Source organism: Prenolepis imparis, unplaced genomic scaffold (assembly GCF_030444845.1).
Source record: "Prenolepis imparis isolate NDT839.2.m4 unplaced genomic scaffold, iyPreImpa1.0 SCAF_8, whole genome shotgun sequence".
Taxonomy (NCBI): domain Eukaryota; kingdom Metazoa; phylum Arthropoda; class Insecta; order Hymenoptera; family Formicidae; genus Prenolepis; species Prenolepis imparis.
Window position 1 is genome coordinate 11,762,638 of NW_028141166.1, and position 20,533 is coordinate 11,783,170.

The following is a 20,533-nucleotide window of genomic DNA, read 5'->3' on the forward strand; positions in this document are numbered from 1 at the left end:
TCCCGACTAACTGTATTCTGCTCATATCTTGTGTCCATTATTTAAACATATAAAATAAAAAGTCAAATGTGATAAAATGATTATATATGCTGAATGAAGAAAAATCTTATCTCGGATGTTTCAATAGTGATGTATATGTATAGCATTACCAATAAACATCTTTGCTTAATTTATGAAGACTGCATTTGTTTTATAAAGTTTACATTAAAAGAATTATTTAGAATACTAGAACAACTCAAGCGCGTTATTCTTCGGTTTTCCATTAAAAAAAAATATTTTTTTAAAATAATATAAAGTTTATTTAAACTCGATTAATATTTTTTTACAGAAATTAGTTGATTAAAGCGTTAATTTACTAATTAAATTTTAAAATTTCTAAACTGCATTGTTGAGATATTCGACACACACATATGTATATACATAATTTGAATATTTTGTTTTCAGATCAACGTGTGCTGTGTATTATAACTCCGCTACTGTACGTATCGGTGAGTGAGAAATTATTTATTTTATAACATTTCTATAGCGGTAATGGGGATGTATATAATATGTTGAAAATATTAAAATGATAATATGTTTTAAATAACAAATATAAGTGATAGGGCCTTTTTAAGAGCCGAACGCGGATGTTGATGCGTATTCCAACGAAATTTAATTTTTCGCTGGAATTAAATTAATTGTGCATAGGGCACAAATTTTTTACTACTTGGTATACTGCCAAGTCTTATATGGAATAATCTCTTACTTGAGATTTTTATTCTATACATCCCCTCTAACCCCCCTAAAGAATTAAATGCGAGAGAAAAATATAGATCCGAAAGTCCCCGATTCAGCGACTTTCGGATCTATATTTTTCTCTCGCATTTAATTCTTTAGGGGGGTTAGAAGGGATGTATAGAATAAAAATCTCAAGTAAGAGATTATTCCATATAAGACTTGGCAGTATACCAAGTAGTAAAAAATTTGTGCCCTATGCACAATTAATTTAATTCTAGCGAAAAATTAAATTTCGTTGGAATACGCATCAACATCCGCGTTCGGCTCTTAAAAAGGCCCTATCACTTATATTTGTATTTATTACAGAAGAGCCTTAATAGTAATTCTTAATTGTTTTAAATAACATATTATAATATCTTTTATTCGCGATTAATATTTTTTGACAAAAATCAGTTTATAATTGTAAAAAATATTAATCGAATTTTAAATATTATAACATCCCTTTCTAAAAAAAGGCATGTTAATTGTCGCATGTTAAAAATCGATTCTCGCAAGTATTTTGTTGCATTTTTTCCGCAATGCTGATTGACTGTTTCGATTCGCATTGTGCGTTGTGCGTTATATTCGTAGCATCGAGAGGCTGTCATCGCGAGGGTTAGTAGTTTAACAGTTTGTTCAAAATAAAATCGAATAAAATAATATGTTTTAAATAATATGTTATAATACTTTAAACTTGATTAATATTTTTGATAGTTATCAGCTGATTTCTGTCAAAAAATATTAATCGCGGATAAATAATATGTTATAATACTTTATCCAATTAATACTTTTTGATAGAAATCAGCTGATCAACTATCAAAAATATTAATCGAGTTTAAAGTATTATAACATATATTTAATTTAAAACTAATATTATTTTATTTAATTTTATTTTGAACGAACTGTCAAACTGCTAACCCTCGCGATGACAGCTTCTCGATGCTACGAATATAACGCACAACACGAATCTTGACAGTCAATAAGCATCGAGGAAAAGCGACAACAATAAACTTCGATATATGCGAGTATCGATTCGATTTTACATATCTTTTTTAGAAAAGAGAAGAGAAAAGTTGAATTATTATATCGTAATATAAATATGACAAAATAATAGAAACTAAACATATAAATAGATAAAACTATTTTTTAAGAAGATAAGAAAAATATAGAATAGATAAGAAATATGATCGAGAATATATTTATGTTATAAATTATTTACTTTCTTCGTATAAATTGCATGTGTTTTGCAATGATGATCTCAACGGCATCAGAAGATAATGTTATTAAAGCGGCTTGATTAACTAGAGATGCATCTAACCAGGAATTCAGTGTTTATTAAGTATCTATCGATCGCATGGTAATAGATACAGCTTTGATTACATCGAGATTATTCAAATTGCACCACGATTTGATAGAGATCTCCATATAGGTACATGCAATGCAGATATAAAAAATAAATACTAATTTTTCAAAAATATTTGCAGTTAGTTAACATTATCTAGCTACATTATCATGAGTATGATAAGACATTTTGTTCTATTAGATTTTTTTACTTTTATAGCATTAGTAATATAAAAAAATATCACATATTTTCTTTAGATTCTTTTTACGAGTTTCTGTTGCAAAAAAACATCGGCACTTATATCTTAAAATTGACACCCGCTAAGTTTCGCAATTTATTAATTATATATATAATTGTGACACAAATTTTTCAAAAAATTTTTTGCATTCAAAGAAATTAATAAGTCATTCTAATCACATCAAGATGATTAATAAAACGCCTTCGATCGCAAAACAAATATTGAAGATAAATCACGGCGAATTGTCATGCGTGATGTCACAGGTCATGTATGAGAAACAGAAAGAACGCGATGCGCAATACATACATTCATGAAATCGGACAAATGCGTTTGCAATGTGGCAACAGGCAGGCACACGCATCGATTTCCGATATATATATATATATATATATATATATATATGCACCATATACCTATATGCTATTCTTCCTCTATAGAACCCGCTACGCCACGCCATGATCCTTTGCCCTTGCCTTCCTTTCTGGTCATGTTAAATGTTAACCATGCGACCAGCATGGCGAAGAGCGTATACGAATTTTCGGTATTTTTTTCTGCTTTATATCGAGTGCACGCTGAGGACTGTATTGATCGATATTGATTGCGCGCTAACGTCAAAAATTTGGTGTATCAGCGGAATATACGTTCATGCACGTGTACGACGATCTTAATGGATAGAATCTCTGGTTAAAATCAAAGCATTTTTTGCATTGTTATATTTATTATATCATGCTATATGTCAGCTTTTATGGTTTTTATTCCATAAAAAAATACCAAGTAAATGCTTAAGATTATCTCTTAGTTTTCTTCATATTTTAAGAAAATTATAATTTATAATTTATAATTATCCTTCAAAAAGAGAGAGAAAGAGAGAGAGAGATTTCAGACAAGATATTTAAATTTATAATATTCTAATTATATATAAAAAGCAAGTTGCACATATATAAATGTAAAACGCGATATTTTTTGCTACAAAAGTATAACTTTCATATGTCTTACTAAAATTATAAACAGACAGCTAGTGCGGAAAAATGAGCTTAATAATAGGATATTTAATTTTGATTGAAGATTTGATATTTTTTTTAAATATGCATATATTTCTTCATTGAAATACTTTCTCTTGATGTATTATTTGATCGAAAAAACGGATTGGTGTCGGCGTAGTTAACTGGACTTAGTCTCCCGAAGTTAAAAACATCGGTGATCTCGTCATGGAATATTAATGAAATTAGTTCTCTGTACTTTCACATTATTTATGCATTAATTAGACTTAAAAGCACGCGATTACGTCCAGCATAGCGAGTTTTTTTTAATAGACATGGAGCTTTTGGAATGCATAAATGACGGGACAAGAACATAGCAACAAAGAGAAAAAAAGGCAAAAGCAAAAGAAGAAGAAGTAGATCCGGATGATGTTTATGTCAGGCAAACGATATCTTGAAAGTTGATTTTTATAAAATTTCATGCAACGAATAAGTTTTACTTGAGAGAGGAGGTAAACGAAAAAAGATAAATGTTGCAAAATTCATCAACAAGCAACATTGAAATATTCGCCAAAAATAATATTACTTTAGATTTCACAAATTTTTTAAGTTAGAAGTGCTCGAGTAAAGCAACACTAAAAGAACTTTCGACAAATAGGAGAAAATTCAAGTAATATTATTTTTATTATCTTATATCTTTCGAGTGAAATAAAAATTTAATTGACACATAATTTTCTGTGCAATAATTATTTTATTTGGACCATTGATTTTGTTACATCTTTCAATTAAAAACAATGTAGAGATATTCAATTTTATCACGCGTTTCATATTAACAATAAGAACTTAATGAGATCATGTAACGAGCGGTTTATTTGGAAACATTATTAAAGGATTTTACGTAAAAAAATGATCGAGCTTCTGTGTGTAATATGGCTGCTAATTACCACGATCTTTAAAGCCTCTATTGTTTCTCATATACTTGTAACGGCTTACCATGCTTTCACCATGATGTTGGAGAGGAGACGAAGTATAGTTAAATAAGTAATTTGACACAAACTGTTAATGATTTATAACATTTTAGCACAAATTGAACACTAATTCCTTTCGTGATGCCACGTGTCATGTCACGTTGGATACGCAGTTCTAAATGAAATTTGCAAGGTACATCTTGTGCGCAAATTAATGTCGCTACACTAGAAATTCGCAGAATTTAACTACGAGATACGCCGAATTTCGAAAATACGCAATCTCTCGTTCATATAGAATTTGAAACGGAGTCAAATTCATTGCAAGAGAGTGATATTTTTTTCTCAATGTTATTTTCACGAGTTCTTATTTCTGTCTTAATATTATAGCAACAAAAAATACAACTCTGCATTCTATACGTTCTTCAAATTTTATTTGTCAGCAAATGCAAGCTCAAAGAGACCTTCGATAAACGAAGGAAGATGAATGTTTGCAACTTTGATGTTAAAAGTATCGCATTAAATTTTTTCGCAATTTCTTGTAGGACATTTAAAATGATATTTAATATAATTAATTAATTTTAATTGCATTTTTAATAATAAGTTTAATTAATTTAACTAATTTAACTAATTTAATTTAATTTAATAAATTAAATTTTTAGTATGTTATCTTTTTCAATTTTTTTATATACAGACTACCGTTTTGAGCAAAATAAGTTCTATTTAAACCAAGAGAAGATGTGCATCATTCATTTAACCGATGTGTTTGACAGCTTGTAGATGACAATCTCTCTCGAGAAAAATCGTATTGTAAAATTCAATCGGAGTCGAATGTCGTTATGAACGCCAGTTATTGTGTCAGTTTCCTAACTTCGTTATTTGAATAGTTTGAATTCTTCAACAACCTGATTTCAGTATTGCATTCTGGGAAATTCCATTAATGCGAGCACTTGATTGCCATGGCAGAGTTCATGATAGCAAATGCCATCACTTTAAAGATGTTCGATGCTTAAACTATATACGCATTATCAATTAAAAATTATTATAAATAATAAAGTCTTCGTTTAAATCGAGAGAAAATATAGGAGATAAATTATATGTCTGTAAACTTTGCAAATTATTTTAATTTTTTAAATGCGCGAATGTTTTGAACAAATATACACAAAAGCAGCGTTTTTAATTAAAATTCAATTTTTCAACAAAAATAAATAATAATAAATTTGTGTTTCATATGTTTCATCTTTTATGTCTTTTCTCACGATAAACATATTTATATGTTTTTCTCAAATACATGTGACATAATAATTATTAATTATTATTATTAAAATATATGCAATTATATACATACATATTAAATACTAAATTATTTCTTAACATTATCTTCGACATCCATAATCTACTTACTTTACTGTGCATTGTAATTACAATTACTTCTACAAGGCCTGAGGGAACATTATTAGTACTGGAACGGAATAAACTCTTATCTACTCTACCCTCTTCCTAATATTACTCCGGTAATGAAGCAAAGAATCAGTCAAGCTAAGGTCAAAGTTAACTCGACATTATGGTGAACTCGCATCTCAGAATGTTCGACTAGGAAATGACTAGGAAACACATTCTGTGATAAATGCTACAGTTTCTGAAACGCCACGGCAATCGTACTCTGACTATTGTAGATATTTCCGCTCCATATACGCGCTGATATGAAGGATGAATTAATTATAACAAACGATCTTCTTGATTGGAACAGGCAGCTATGTAAATATTGCATTAGTAACGACTTGCTTCCGTCAACATAGTCCACATAACCGAAAGATCACGTCCAGACTATTTGCCATACGATGTATTTCTCTATCCGGAATTTCTTTATCAAGAAAAATTATTAAAAATTAGCAAATTAATTTAAAAATTAATAATTGTTATAGAATCTGTTTATGTCATAACTTGACTTCTGCGCGCCAGATTTATTTGTTTAATTGTAGTAGTTGTTTATTTCGTAAAAAAGTAAATGTACTATAACATATTGACAACAAACATTCTCTCTATCAGTTGCAAACATGAGAGAAAGTTGTATTAAAGAATTACCTGAATTAATCGAAAGCTTGAAAAAAATCCGTAAAAAATTGAACTTTAATTTAGTTTATCAGAATTAATATAGTAATAGGACCATTTTTAGTTTTACAAAACAAGAACTAAAGTATAGCGAAGAAGTGCACGATATAAGAGAGTTGTAAGTTCGAGCGCGACAAGCAGGTCGGAAGGATTTTCTCTTAAAAGATCTCTTAAAAATCTTTCGTCGCCGTCGCACATTGCGCCCGCTCAATATCTCGATATGCGCCGAGAACGTGAAAATGTCGGTCGAAGGGATTACGCGGCTTCTCCTCTCTCGATACCGTTGCTTCGAGGATTCGCGCGAACACGAGAGAACAACCCTTTTTCGTATTCATGCCCTCGAGCCATCCCTCTTCCACAATCTACCGCGGCTTAACTCACTCGTGCTTATATATTCGCGCGTACGTGTGTTCCAAAATTTATGCTAACGTCGTAACAGCAATATTTTCCCCACACAGTCCCTCTTTAACGCGAGCGTTCCCCTTCGGGAATTTTTCATTTTCATTTTCAGCCGATATCTTTTATCTGTGCGCGATATTTCCATTTTTGGCTGACCCGCTGTATGTCAAACCCCTTCGAGAAGAGACTGGTGATTTTTCCGCGTCGATGATAACTGGCCGTATAATAAATATCTTCCTACGTAATAATTTATAAGTACTTTATATATATATGTTTCTTTTTATATCTATAGGAAAAAACATGTTAAAATATTTCAGCATTAAGGGTTATTCTCTCGAGCGCGCGTGAACACGAGAATTTAAAAAACACTTTTAATACATAGAAACTTTTAAATTTCAATGATCCGTGTACAGTTAAATTAAAATGCAATTTTCAATGTAATAATATTAATATTCTAATAATATTGTTAATAGCAAATATTTAAAATAATATAGAATGTAATTAGAGATTCCTTTGGTAATAAATATAATATAAATTTGATTATTTATAATATTTATTGAAATAATACAGATATTAAAATACAAATAATATATTAACAAATATCAGTTGCCAGAGCATGTATACAATATATATAATTTCGACTTTTTATTGCGCGAACTCGATAATATTATTCTGCGTATGTGTGATATATCGGACAGACGCTAACGAACTTTACGACGAACTGCCGTACCAGCTATTAATGCGAACAGAACTTTGTTTACTACCTCAGTTAGTTGATGATAATAGACAGCTATGTATGTTGCCAGGTAAACTCCGCTAATCAAGCGTGATCTCGTTAATCAACGTGTAAATCCCGACAAATCTAATTAAACCTTATTTTATAAAAACACTTACGATCAAGTAGAACAAAAATAATATGAGAGTTCTTTTCAACCTTTGTTCTTTCATGGCGATCTATTTTTATCAGTATTTTGCACAGTTTTTATGTTGTAGAAATAAACCTACATGAACCAACAAATATGTCTATTACCTTTTGTAAATTATTTTTACGCTATGATAACAATGTATTTTGAACCGAGAAATATCTGTTAAAAAACAGTATTATCTGTATTTTTGTTATATAAAAATATTTCAAGTACGAATGATAAAACGTCGACGTGCTATTCGGTCTATTCATGATAAATAATCTGCGAAACACGATGACAAGCTCTATTGTATATGCTCGTAAAATGTACCCAGCAGAATTTATGGTAGTTCGATATTGATAGCAAAAGTGATACGTTCGAATTTGATTATATAGTAGTTTCGTTACAAATTTAATCCAATTTAAGTTGCATTCCAAATTTGGTTTCCTCCGTGCCATTGAATTAACAATGCGTCACTGTTGCGTCAAATCTAATCTCAGATCGGTCTGAACGTGAAGAGCACGTATAAATCGACGGTTTATATTCTGAGATAAATTAACGTAGACTATACACATGTTCACGTTTTTTGGATCTTCCACGATTATTAATATCAACACTAATAGTACTTTTGCTTTAATTAGTCATGCTTTATCGAAAAGTTAGAAAAGACAGACACAAATAAATTTACATGTAAATAAATAATTGATTTACAGCAGCACATCGACATTTGCTTATTTGCGTCATTTTATTTTTAATAGAAAAAACATAACAGTAAAATGCTAATTTATCCTCCTATATGAAAAAAGCATGTAGACATGAAAAATGCGCGTTCGGAGTTGATATATGTATATCGCATATAATGTTGCTTTTTCCTGACAATGAGTGTTTAGTTGACCGATGACGTTGTGAGAGAGAAGTATGAACGTAATCATTGAGTTCATAGTTCAATGAAAGTTTGGTGAAATTTCGTACATTGTGAGCAGAGTTACAAAATAATTGTAGGACATTGATGTGAATATTAACGTACGTATTATTTGTATTATTATTCTAGTTAATAATTAAAACTCTTCAAAAAATGAAATAGCGTGTTTAAAAATATAGGAAAATATTAATAAAATAATTCTCCGTTAATAAAAAATATTGAAAAAACACACGATTATCGTAACCACTAGCGGATCCTGACGTCGATAATAGGGGGGGGGGGGTGGTTTGCAAAATTATTTTATTTAATATTTTTGGTTTCATGATTAGCTTTTATTCCAAGATCAACGACATTGATAGCTCTTTAATGTTTGTTTTTCTTTATTTATATTTTTTAAAAAAATTCAGCAAAACTGTTTCTTTTCATTTGCAGGAAGGGGGGTTTAACCCCCCCAGGAGATCCGCGTGTATATATATATATATATATATATATATATTATATAGATATAAAGAATTTCTCGCCTAATTATTTTCATGCACGAAATTATCTCATCATTTCGTCCTATGTCTGACTTAATCTAAACTTAACTCTTTAAATGCGTAATGAGTATAATTTACAATGTATCTTATACATACATATATTGTATATATTATATAGATATAAAGAATTTTGCCTAATTATTTTCGTGCAACAAAATTATCTCATCATTTCGTCCTATGTCTGACTTAATCTAAACTTAACTCCTTGAATGCGTAATGAGTATAATTTCCAGTGTATCTTGTACTTTTATATATATATATATATATATATATATATATATATAAAGAATTTTGCCTAATTATTTTCATGCAACGAAATTATCTCATCATTTCGTCGTATGTCTCACTTAATCTACACTTAATTCCTTGAATGCGTAATGAGTATAATTAATGGTGTATCTTATACTTATATATATATACACTAGCGGATTCTGACGTCGATAACTCTTTAATGTTATTGTATATATTATATATATATAAAGAATTTCGCCTAATTATTTTCGTGCATGAAATTATCTCATCATTTCATCCTATGTCTGACTTAATCTAAACTTAACTCCTTGAATGCGTAATGAGTATAATTTACAGTGTATCTTATACTTTTATATATATATATTTTATATATATTTTATATATATTATATATATATATATATATATAAAAGTATAAGATACACTGTAAATTATATATATAATATATACAATATGTATGTATAATATACAATGTAAATTATACTCATTACATATTCAAGGAGTTAAATTTAGATTAAGTCAGACATAAGACGAATTGATGAGATATTTTCGTGCAATGAAATTATCTCATCATTTCGTCCTATGTCTGACTTAATCTATACTTAACTTCTTGAATGCGTAATGAGTATAATTTACAGTGTATCTTATACTTATATATATATACATTAGCGGATCCTGACGTCGATAACTCTCTAATGTTTGTTTTTCTTTATTTATATTTTTTAAACAAATTCAGCAAAACTGTTTCTTTTAATTTGCAAGGGTGGTTTAACCCCCCCCCCTCCCCCCAGGATCCGCTAGTGAACGTAACGATATACGAAATATATTCAATCCTAAAATTATGAAAAAATTAATTATCGCTGCTAATGATTAAAACTTTAAAAAATGAAAGAGCATGCTTAAAAACATAGGAAAACATTAATATAATGGTTCTCCGTGTAATAAAAAATATTAAAAATACACGTGACATAACATAACGATATATACTCGACCCTAAAATTATGAAAAAATTATTTATCCCCGCTAATGATAATAATAATCATAATAATAATGTTGTTTAATAAAATGTTGTTTCGATTTGGGTTGTGTATTATATTCGTACCATCGAGCGGCTATCATCGTGAGGGTGAACAGTTTGACAGGTGTTGATAAAAATATATAAATAGACAAACTTTATTATTATTTTAAAATTACATTGTTTTCAACATAAAATCAGACAATGACGCACTTATGTTGTTCTAATTAGATAAAATTCTTTATATGGATTAAGAATTAGTCTGAGAATTAAAGTTGATATAAAACGCGCGCGTGTGTAACATTTTATTAATTTAGTAACTTTCAGAAATCATATAAATATATTGGAAAATTCCAATTATATAGATAAATTTTGGAATGATAATATATTTGTATATCTGCACAAAATTTTGCGATAAAGAAAAAACAAAATGTTAAATAAAGTAAATAAATTTTGTGTTAAATAATTTACATAATAGATAAAATAGAATAATTTTAATATAAATATTATAATATAAGTAGAGAATTTTTAATTTATATGTTATATCTTTCCTTTATTTTAAAAAACTGGATTAACTAATAGCTTAAAAAAATACAAATATTTCTGTCTACAAATTAGATTTATAATTTGACAATGTTGTACATATCGTAAAACTCTGTAAATTTAAAAAATACTCAAAATATTGAATTGCGATTGTTTAAAACGAAGGAAGAATATGCCAGACACAGTTAGACGTTGACAGGATTTTGTCTTCGTTTCATTTCCGACGCTGATATGTCACACAAAACTACTACAACTTGTTCTCCGTTTCAACAATATTTATTTTTATTTTGTCTTGTGATTCGTCTGCAAATACAGCCAAATACTACCAGAAAAATAAATTTCCGTTTGCACAACCAACATTTAAAATGAAAGAAAGGAGAAAAGAATCGCAGAAGTTTATTTCTGATTAAAAATATGGGCGATAAAACTATGAAATGCAATAATGAAGATTAATTAATCGTAGATGACAAAGGAGATAACATGTTAATACAAAAAAAATTTTTTTTGAAATAAACGGCATATATGTTTACGCTAATATTTTTAGTTGCTAAAGCGGTATACATGAAAAAATTATTTTAAGTAAAATCGATCTCTGATAGAAGTCGAAACTATGTAAATTAGACATAATCAGAGATTAAATGCAATCAGAAAAGATAGATCATTACTGGTCCAAAAATAGTTTATTCAAGCTACGAACGATGTACATCCAAAACTGATCATTAAGTATGAAAAATATACCTAAAAAAATAGTACGTAAATGCGGAACGGAGACGCGTAAAATAAATTTAGAGATGCATAAAATAAACGAAGACCAATAACGTCGCGCTACGTTCGTAAATTAATTCGTTAAATCACGATTAGATCACATGATCATACATAAAGAAACATAAAATATTTACGCTTACAAATCTGTCGACAATATCTATCTATTAAGCAACAATAATTACTTAGCAACAGAAGAAATTTCCTCTCCTTCTTCGATCTAATAAAGGTCAAAGATATAGCTACATAAGAAAAATACAGCCAGGATCAACAGAGATAGATCCAATATTGACCCGAAGAATCGATAAGCTACAGAATATATGATTAATGCTGATCAGAAGGCGTAACAAAAGGTACTTGAGGCATAATTTTTTGCATCTATTATTTTATCTACGTGCAATGACTATTAAAAATATTATTTTTAAATAACTTAAATGCCACTTGAATAAAATCAATATTATAACTGATAATAAATAATTAAAAAATCTATTAGATAGATTTGGAAAATTTTCTAAAAGTTTGAAAAATAAGAGAATTATTGCTGAAAAAAACATAATCTTTTCATATATTTAATTAAGCAGAAATTATTTTAAAAATGTTATTTATAAAAATTATTATAATAATTTTTAAAATTTTATATATACACATATATATATATATTTTATATACATATATACATATATATATATATATGTTGTATGAAAATAATAATTAATAACTAAAATAATAAAACAGCTAAAATATATGAATAGCGCTTGCACTATGTGCTATGTGCTAGTGTTATAAACGTGTTTCTCTAAAAGATAATTTATTAGTGAAAAATTGAATTTTACCTAATGATTAATAAAAGCTTTTATAGGGATTTTCCTGACAGATTAAATTTTTAAATTACGGACGTACATGTCAGAGGATAATTATAGCTGTTACATTAATTACAAGAGAAAGTATTTTTTTGTAATAATCGACATAATAAGTCAACTATTAGTAACGAATACAGTTTTACGCTGTCAGAAAAAGATTATTAAATGTGAGAGAGCATATAAATATATTATGCTATAAATATAATTATTTTTTAAATCATTGGACAAATGGATGCATTATTAAACATTACAAGTCCACGTGTCTCCGAGTTATCTTTCATTATACTATATTATTTGAACTGACAGATTATTAGTTAAAAGTATATTTAAATCAAAAATTACAACAAAAAATCTATACAAAAACGTATTCTTCCTTTTGATAAAATTTATTCGAATGTAATTTAACATGGTTAAATTGGAAACTAGCAATTTTCATGGCGTATTATATATAGGATACACACACGTTGCGCAGCAGAAAATGTCAAAGCTTTTCGAGCTGGGATTGAAAAATCGCGCGTTCTAAATTTTTATACGTACCGATAAAAGTAATTTGTTCTTTCATTACGCACACAGTATATACAAATTGTGCGTTTAAAATAAATATTGTATATACATATACATATAGAGCGTATAACTAGCACAAAAAGTTTAGTTTCGCCAAAAATTATTTATAAGCACATAAAATATAACCAAATATCATATCACAATAATCTGTTACAATATCATAAATATTTGCATTATTACTGCAAATTAAAGACTAAACTGATTATTGCAATTTTGTAAAATGCACGATTCTTATTAAACTTTACAAATGCAATTAATTTGCTAATTTTTAGATGTATAAAATCGTAAATCTCTTTAATAATTGTTACATATATAAATTTGTAGATATTTATGGATATATTCACACAAATTTATACTATATTTGTATAGATCTAAAGAGTAATAAGTACATTTCTCTTTGAGCATAAATAGTGCTCAAGAATAGATTTTTATTAGAATTACAATTAGCAAATTGAGAGATATTATTATCTGGGCAAGTCGGAGAAAACTTATCAAACGAATTAATCAATGATTATTATCATGGTAATCTCGTGAATTTAACTCGCAACGATGAGTTTGCAACTAATGCTGCAGCGCGACGTGTAAAAAGCACTAGTGCATTGCAATAAGCGAGACGTAACAAAATGGATTGTCGACGAGAAAGATTGCGAGAATTTCTTCGAATTGTCGACGAGTGTCTGCACTCTTATTTGTCCCCACTGTGCCACAATCGTCATTAATGACTGAGCGTCTCTCGACCTGAAAACTTCTGTGAATAGCAATACTGGAAGGTATTACACGGAAAGAAAATTTTCTAGAAACTATGCGGAATTAATCGCGTGATATTAATGATCGGAATTCTTTCTTTAAATGCATTTGAGATTTATCGAGAAGTATCGTTTCTGATGTACGAATGGAATGAAAGAAGGAAGAGAAAGAGAGAGAGAGAGAGAGGGAGAAAAAATAAAAAAAAGAGAGAACAGAGAAAGAAAAATAAAAGGAAAAACATAAAATTGTATTAAGAAATTATTGTGCTTTAGGATAAATCTTACAGAATAAGTAGAAATATCAACATTACAATATCATGAGAACAAAGATATTAAAAAATATTAATTGTCAAATCAAGAATAATGCTATTTAATTTTTATAGTTAAAGAGGAAAAAGATCATTCTCTCTTACATGTAACACAATTATAGATAATATTATAATTTATATAATTTATTTATTTTATATTATATATTATATTATTAATTATATTATTTAAATTTTTTGTAACACAATATAATAGGTACATTTCACAATAATACTTTAGAGCAATGTGACAGAAATAGAATAGAGCTATTTTAATATCGTGTATATCAAAACAAATCTTAAGATATTAATTTGAAAACAGTTTAAAGATAATCTATTGAATTTTATAGTGTAAACTATATACTTTGAAAATTACACAGTTGAAAATTACATTTTATATTTGCACGATGCGATTGATAATTTTAAATAATTTCCCCAAGCCTATATTGCAAGTCGAACAATTTGTATTCTTTCATTGATATACAAAAATAGAAATTAGGAAAACTAAAAATTTTTAATTGGACGCAGTTATACAATATGGAACCAATCACCAATTTTTTTTATTTCGAGATTTTTATTGCAAACTGTGTCTGAATGTTTGTATCATGAATGTATAAAAATTTCGAAATAAAAAAAAATTGATGTTTAGTTCCATATTGCATAACTGCGTCCAATTGTATAAGATATTAATTTTGATAAAATAATGTAAAATAATTTTTAATGTCTAAGGGTTTTTTGTATAATTTTGTTATATTTGTATATATAATTTGTGTATGAAAGCTGAGTTTTTTATTTTAATATAAACGAAACAAAGATATATTAATCTTATATATTACATATTACATTATAAAACAAGTGAGCTTTTGTCGATACAGGATGTATTGTATGTACACAAGTAAAAAATGTTTTATTTATAACTGATTAATATTACTAACAATAAGTAAGAGCATTAGGATATTTGGACGATAACATATATATAATAATATTTGGACGATAACATGCATATACGTTTACGACAATTTTAAATTTCGACTTTGCGGACAAGATAGTTGATGAATAAAAAGTTTCCATTAGAGGTGCATAGTTATTATCCTGTACGCTCGCATAACCGAGGTCTATCAATGCCATCCACGTCGGTATACGACTATTTGCTGCAGAAACAAAATCGATAATCCGCTTTCATTATCACATCATAGAGACCAGCTACGATTCTATTAACTAGCACACGTTGATTCTATAAATAAAAAGTCACGCGCATAATAATATAAAATAATATAATGGACTTTACTTATGATGTCTGATTTTATTAATTGCAGATTAGAAAACGATAAAGATATTATCTTCCTTATTCATAAATTAATCGTGTCTTTTATATCTTTTTTTTACTAGGTTAAACACTTCTAAAATGTACATAGCCTATTTAAATCTAGAAAATATTTTTTATTTTTTTTAATAAAATTGTATCTTATAGCTTATAGATACTTTAATCCAAACAAATTATAATTATTGCACAGAATTATATTATGTGTGTGAATATGTTATGTATAGAATTTTCTCTTATCTTCTTTTCAAATTATCTATACGTAAATATATTAATTACGCGCAGTTTGCACTTCCAGTATAAAATTTTCTTTAAAACGTAATTGTTTGAATTAAAAAATAAATATATTTATTATAATATTATGCTTCCTTGATCTTCATGTTTAACATTTTTTATAATACTCTAATTAATTAATAAACAATGACTTATACAGATTTTAGTCTATTGGCTTGTCTTCTCGCATTGAATGATTTTTAAATGAAATTTATAATGAAAACCAAAAAAAAGTTTTCAGTTTATTCATGAAAAAAAATACGGTTTTACGTTGTTGAATTACCAATTTAAAAAAGCATGGGAAAAACGCACGAATTTAGGATAATTATAAGCTAAATGTATCATGTTGTGATACTTTTATTGGTTTAGATTGCAAGAAATTTCCATTTTGCAAAAATTAAAAACAATTTCAGCCGCCCATCTCTAAGTTTGCACGCTCGATCAAATCCAAACATTTATTATCTACCACAAATCCCGTGACGAAATACCTCGCGGGTGAGAAAAATCTCGAAAAATAAAAAAGTATGACGTATGTTCTGCCTCTAGTCTATGAAACACTGACAATCAAAAAGTTCGTTTGTTTAGTCAGTCCATTTATTCGAAGATATATGACTTATCTCTGCAGATCTATGGATCCATTAATCTGTGGCGTCTGGATTCATGAAGTTGCAATAAATTTACGAGACTAACAATAAGCTATAAAGTACACACATTGGTAACTTTCAACGAGTTCAATTTTCGATGCCGTAAAATAAGGGAAAATATATACATATATATATAAATTTATATATATATCTTATGCAAATATTGTATAGCGTTTCCATTGTTACTAAAGAAAACAAATCAATTTTACGCATGTCTGTGGCATTGAAATTTGGATCTATTAAAATATTTTTCAGTTATTTTCAGTGTCTCTTCTAAAGTGGACCTATTATTTTTCCGTTTCTTTCAGTATCTCTTTTAAAGTGCGTGTTAATTTTGTACGTTATGTGAGATTTCGTCGAATAAAATATGCGATGAAATACCTACGTATCAAATCGACAGCAATTAGAGAGAAATTATTGTACGACAAAATTTAATATCTTTATGCGTGACTACCGCAAATAACTACCAAGTATACTAGCGACATTTGTGTCACCAAGCAATTCCCATGGAAATTACAATTATGCGAGTAGCATTAGACTCTCTTGCAATAAACGGTCTCACTAACCTGACAGCACATTCCACGTGTACTAACACAATTATCGTGTTGTCTGTATCTTATAGGTAATAAATCTTAGCAGCTACACTGATGATGATAACGCCAATATTATCAAAAAAATAATCGATATAAAAGCCAAGATAAAAGACCAATATTCTTGCAACTCAAAATTCAGTAATTTTAATTAATTTAGAAATAAATATTTTTGTAAATAATTTTCGTTATTCTTAATATCATTCGCTTTTGCAGAAAATAAATATAAATATATATTTTATTTCAATTAAAGCAACACATTTTTAATTTGCTCTGTTAGCATGTCATTCCACAAATATTTTCAAATATATATTGTGTTATTTTATACTACGAGAAAATATGTACCAAAATCGCTGATATTAATTTTAATAACTGATTTTGTAATTTTCCTCGCTGAACAAAACAATGATTATATTTATCTTGGAATTGGCCAGGAGTAAGATAAAACATTTTAAGACATTACATAAGGCCATTTAGCTAAATTAGATAAAGATCTAATATAATAGTATACAAAACTTATTAATTTGTACAAATTATATAATTAATATATAATAATTATATATATTTTAATATATGTAATTTTTATGTATTCAAAAAAGACATAACATACATATATCGAGTGTTAAAAAAGTGGCGGATACGCTGTATAGGGGTGAATTCCTGATGTTATTTGGAGACGATTTTTCCTCAACGAAAATGTCGAGAGAAGTCATCATTTTTTGTAAGCTCCCAATTTTTGCCATCATATATCTTGGTAACTAAGCCTTAAATTAAAATTCTATTAAATTAAAGTCGACTTGAAATTAATTAAAGAATGTAGTTTTGTTAATATTTTAATTCCACAATACTTAGTTTACGAAAAGCCCTTTATTTTCAATTACTTATAACTCGAAAACTATTGGTGCCTCGACATTTTCACTGAGGAAAAATCGTCTCCAAATAACCTCAGGAATTCACCCCTATACAGCGTATCCGCCACTTTTTTAACACCCTGTATACATACAAATTCGAAAAAGATAAATGTGACAACTTTATAAAAACCAATTAATAATCAATTAATTATGTGGATACTAAATAAACAAAACAAACCATCTATTATATATTTGATTGATTTCAAGGCAAATCGAGTGAACATTGATCTATTGTAAGATTAAACTATCATCTGCGGAATTCTCTTGATGTTAGTAACCTAGAATCAAATTCGGGTCTTTGAGTCTCTTGTCGAAGTTTTGTTCGTTCCCTCTCTCTCTTAGCTTTCCCCTCTATCTCATCTTTGTGACGATGTGTAGTGTGAACGCACCCGTCCTCGCGCAGGGGATAGAAAAGCGACAGCAGGTATAGGCCCAGCCTAGCAGGAGCGTAGGTGAGCTCAAATAGATCGATGGACATGCTGCGCACGCAAGTACCTCCGGTTGTGCCTCTACGGGGGTAGGAAACAGCGCGCCATGAACTTCCGTAGGGTAGGGCGGCATAGCTGGTGAGAGAAATAGCTGGTGGGAGTCATACTAAAGAGGGTGGAACAGTCGGAGGGATACCAAAGGAGAGAGGGGAATCTGGAATCGTGTTGGAAAAACGGGAGGGTGAATGTGAAAAGGTGGAAGTGAGAAGGTGAATCAAGGGAGGATATGCGTGACGTAGAGCCTCTAGTGCAAGAAAGAGAAAGGAAAAGAGATAAAGAGAGAGAAAGAAAGAAAGAGAGACGATTGCAAGATAGAAAGAGAAAAGAGCAGCGGCAAGGCTATTTCGAGGAAGAGAGATGAGTGAAAAAGTAGGGGTGCGCCGAGGTGATAAAGAGGGAGATGGCAATATAATGGCAAGAAGGAAAAAAATATATACAAGATAAAGAGAAACGGAGAGATCTCTCTAGAAGAGACGAGAAATAAGATAGTCCGAATTCTGAGTGAGATGGATAACGGGCAAAGAGGGGTGGAACCCACTTGGAAAGGAGAGGGACGCGCAGGGATGAAACCAAGAGGGTGCAACTGGTGAAAGTGGAAGGAGTGCGACGCAAGCGTTTACAGGGAAGAGGAAGAAAGAGAGAGAAAGACAGGGGGAGAGAGGCACGCGACGGCGTCTCACCTGTTTGCCAACCCGCCAGTCTGGTTTACGCGCCCGGTCATCCGTCGACGCTACAAGTGGCTATCCCACTTCGACTCTCGAACAAGCGCGGGATTGTTCATCTATGACTCTTTATTGCCGTAAATATCCGTAGATTGCGAAAGTACGTGCAATTGACGTTTCAAGATTCAACGATACGATACGTGATACGTTTCTCTTCGCAAGATTCGTCTCGACGTTGCTTCTCCTCGTCATCGTCGTCGTCAACGTCAGCGCGACGGTGAGTAATCGGGATTCTGTGTTTGATTGAACTAGGTCACCAATGATACCAATAAATCGCTTCCGGTTTCCGCCGAATCAGGTGACAAAGACTCTGTTTGAAATTTGAGACGGGCGCTCCGGTTTATGTTACCTAAGTGTCAATTGTACGTGCTTAGAAACTTAGTATCGTGGTAGTCGATTTAATTGATCATCTTATTGAAGCGTAATATTAATCGCAGATAATAAATTGGTTCAAAATTAATATTAAAAACGATAAAAAAATTTAATAATGACTTTTGATGATAGTGATTAATTTTTCGGTTGATTTGTTTTTTATTTTCGATGACTTACTCTTCTAAACATACCTATTACATACATTTTCAAAATCTGGAAAATCCACGTAATAAAAGAAAAATTTGTGAAAATTGTTGCGCAAAAATTTGTTTAAACAACGCAAATAAAGTGAGAGCTATTATAAAAATACAGTGATGTAAAAGTCGCAGCACAACAGAATATATTAATTCTTCCTTAATTATTCTATTCAAAACATTAGAAATCAATGCGGTTCGGACAATGCGTCACAATGTAATGATGGACGCTAGTTAAACTAGTGACAATTCTATGCGGATTATATCTCAGTAGAACACGTATGCAATCGAATGCCATAGCAAGTGGAGAGGGTCAGCGTACCATCAGACATGTCGATTAGGATTATCGCCCTGCCTGAATTGTCGTTCATGGGTCGATGAACGTATAATGTTTCTTAATGGGTGGGAGTGTCAATGCAACTTAGAAACGGGTTCTTTAATAACATTTATATTATCTGAAATTTACGGGCATTAAATAATTTTTAAGAATATTTACTTAAGAAATCTATTAGAGAAAAAAATGCTAATTTATCAAAACTTTTTAATAAAATCCGCAAAAATATACAACAAAATAACCAATTAAAAACTGTTTCTGTTTTTGAGTTTTATTTAAATATTTAATATATTGAGCGATTGAAAAATATACGAGATATGATATATTTAAAATACAAGAAATTTTTCGTTTACACACAGACAGAAAGATTATATGTATATGTGTGTGTGTGTGTGTGTGTGCATCGATATAAGCTTAAGCTTTTATAAAAAATTGTATAGATATATTTACATTCATAGCAGAAATCTGAATTACAACTAA

At 29.4% G+C, this 20,533-nt stretch overlaps 1 protein-coding gene across 4 annotated transcripts in view; it reads left to right on the forward strand.

Moving 5' to 3' along the window:
* The first annotated feature begins 432 nt into the window (after window positions 1-432).
* Unc-13-4a (BAI1 associated protein 3) overlaps window positions 433-20,533 on the forward strand; it is a 95,599-nt gene continuing 75,498 nt past the window's right edge. For 2 of the 4 annotated variants that reach the window (XM_083044689.1, XM_083044692.1), the window contains exon 1: window positions 18,558-19,370. The gene's annotated coding sequence lies outside the window, so the exon portion shown is untranslated. Of the gene's footprint in view, window positions 489-18,557; window positions 19,371-20,533 lie in introns of those variants that run through there. The other 2 variants (XM_083044690.1, XM_083044691.1) reach the window with 2 other exon arrangements.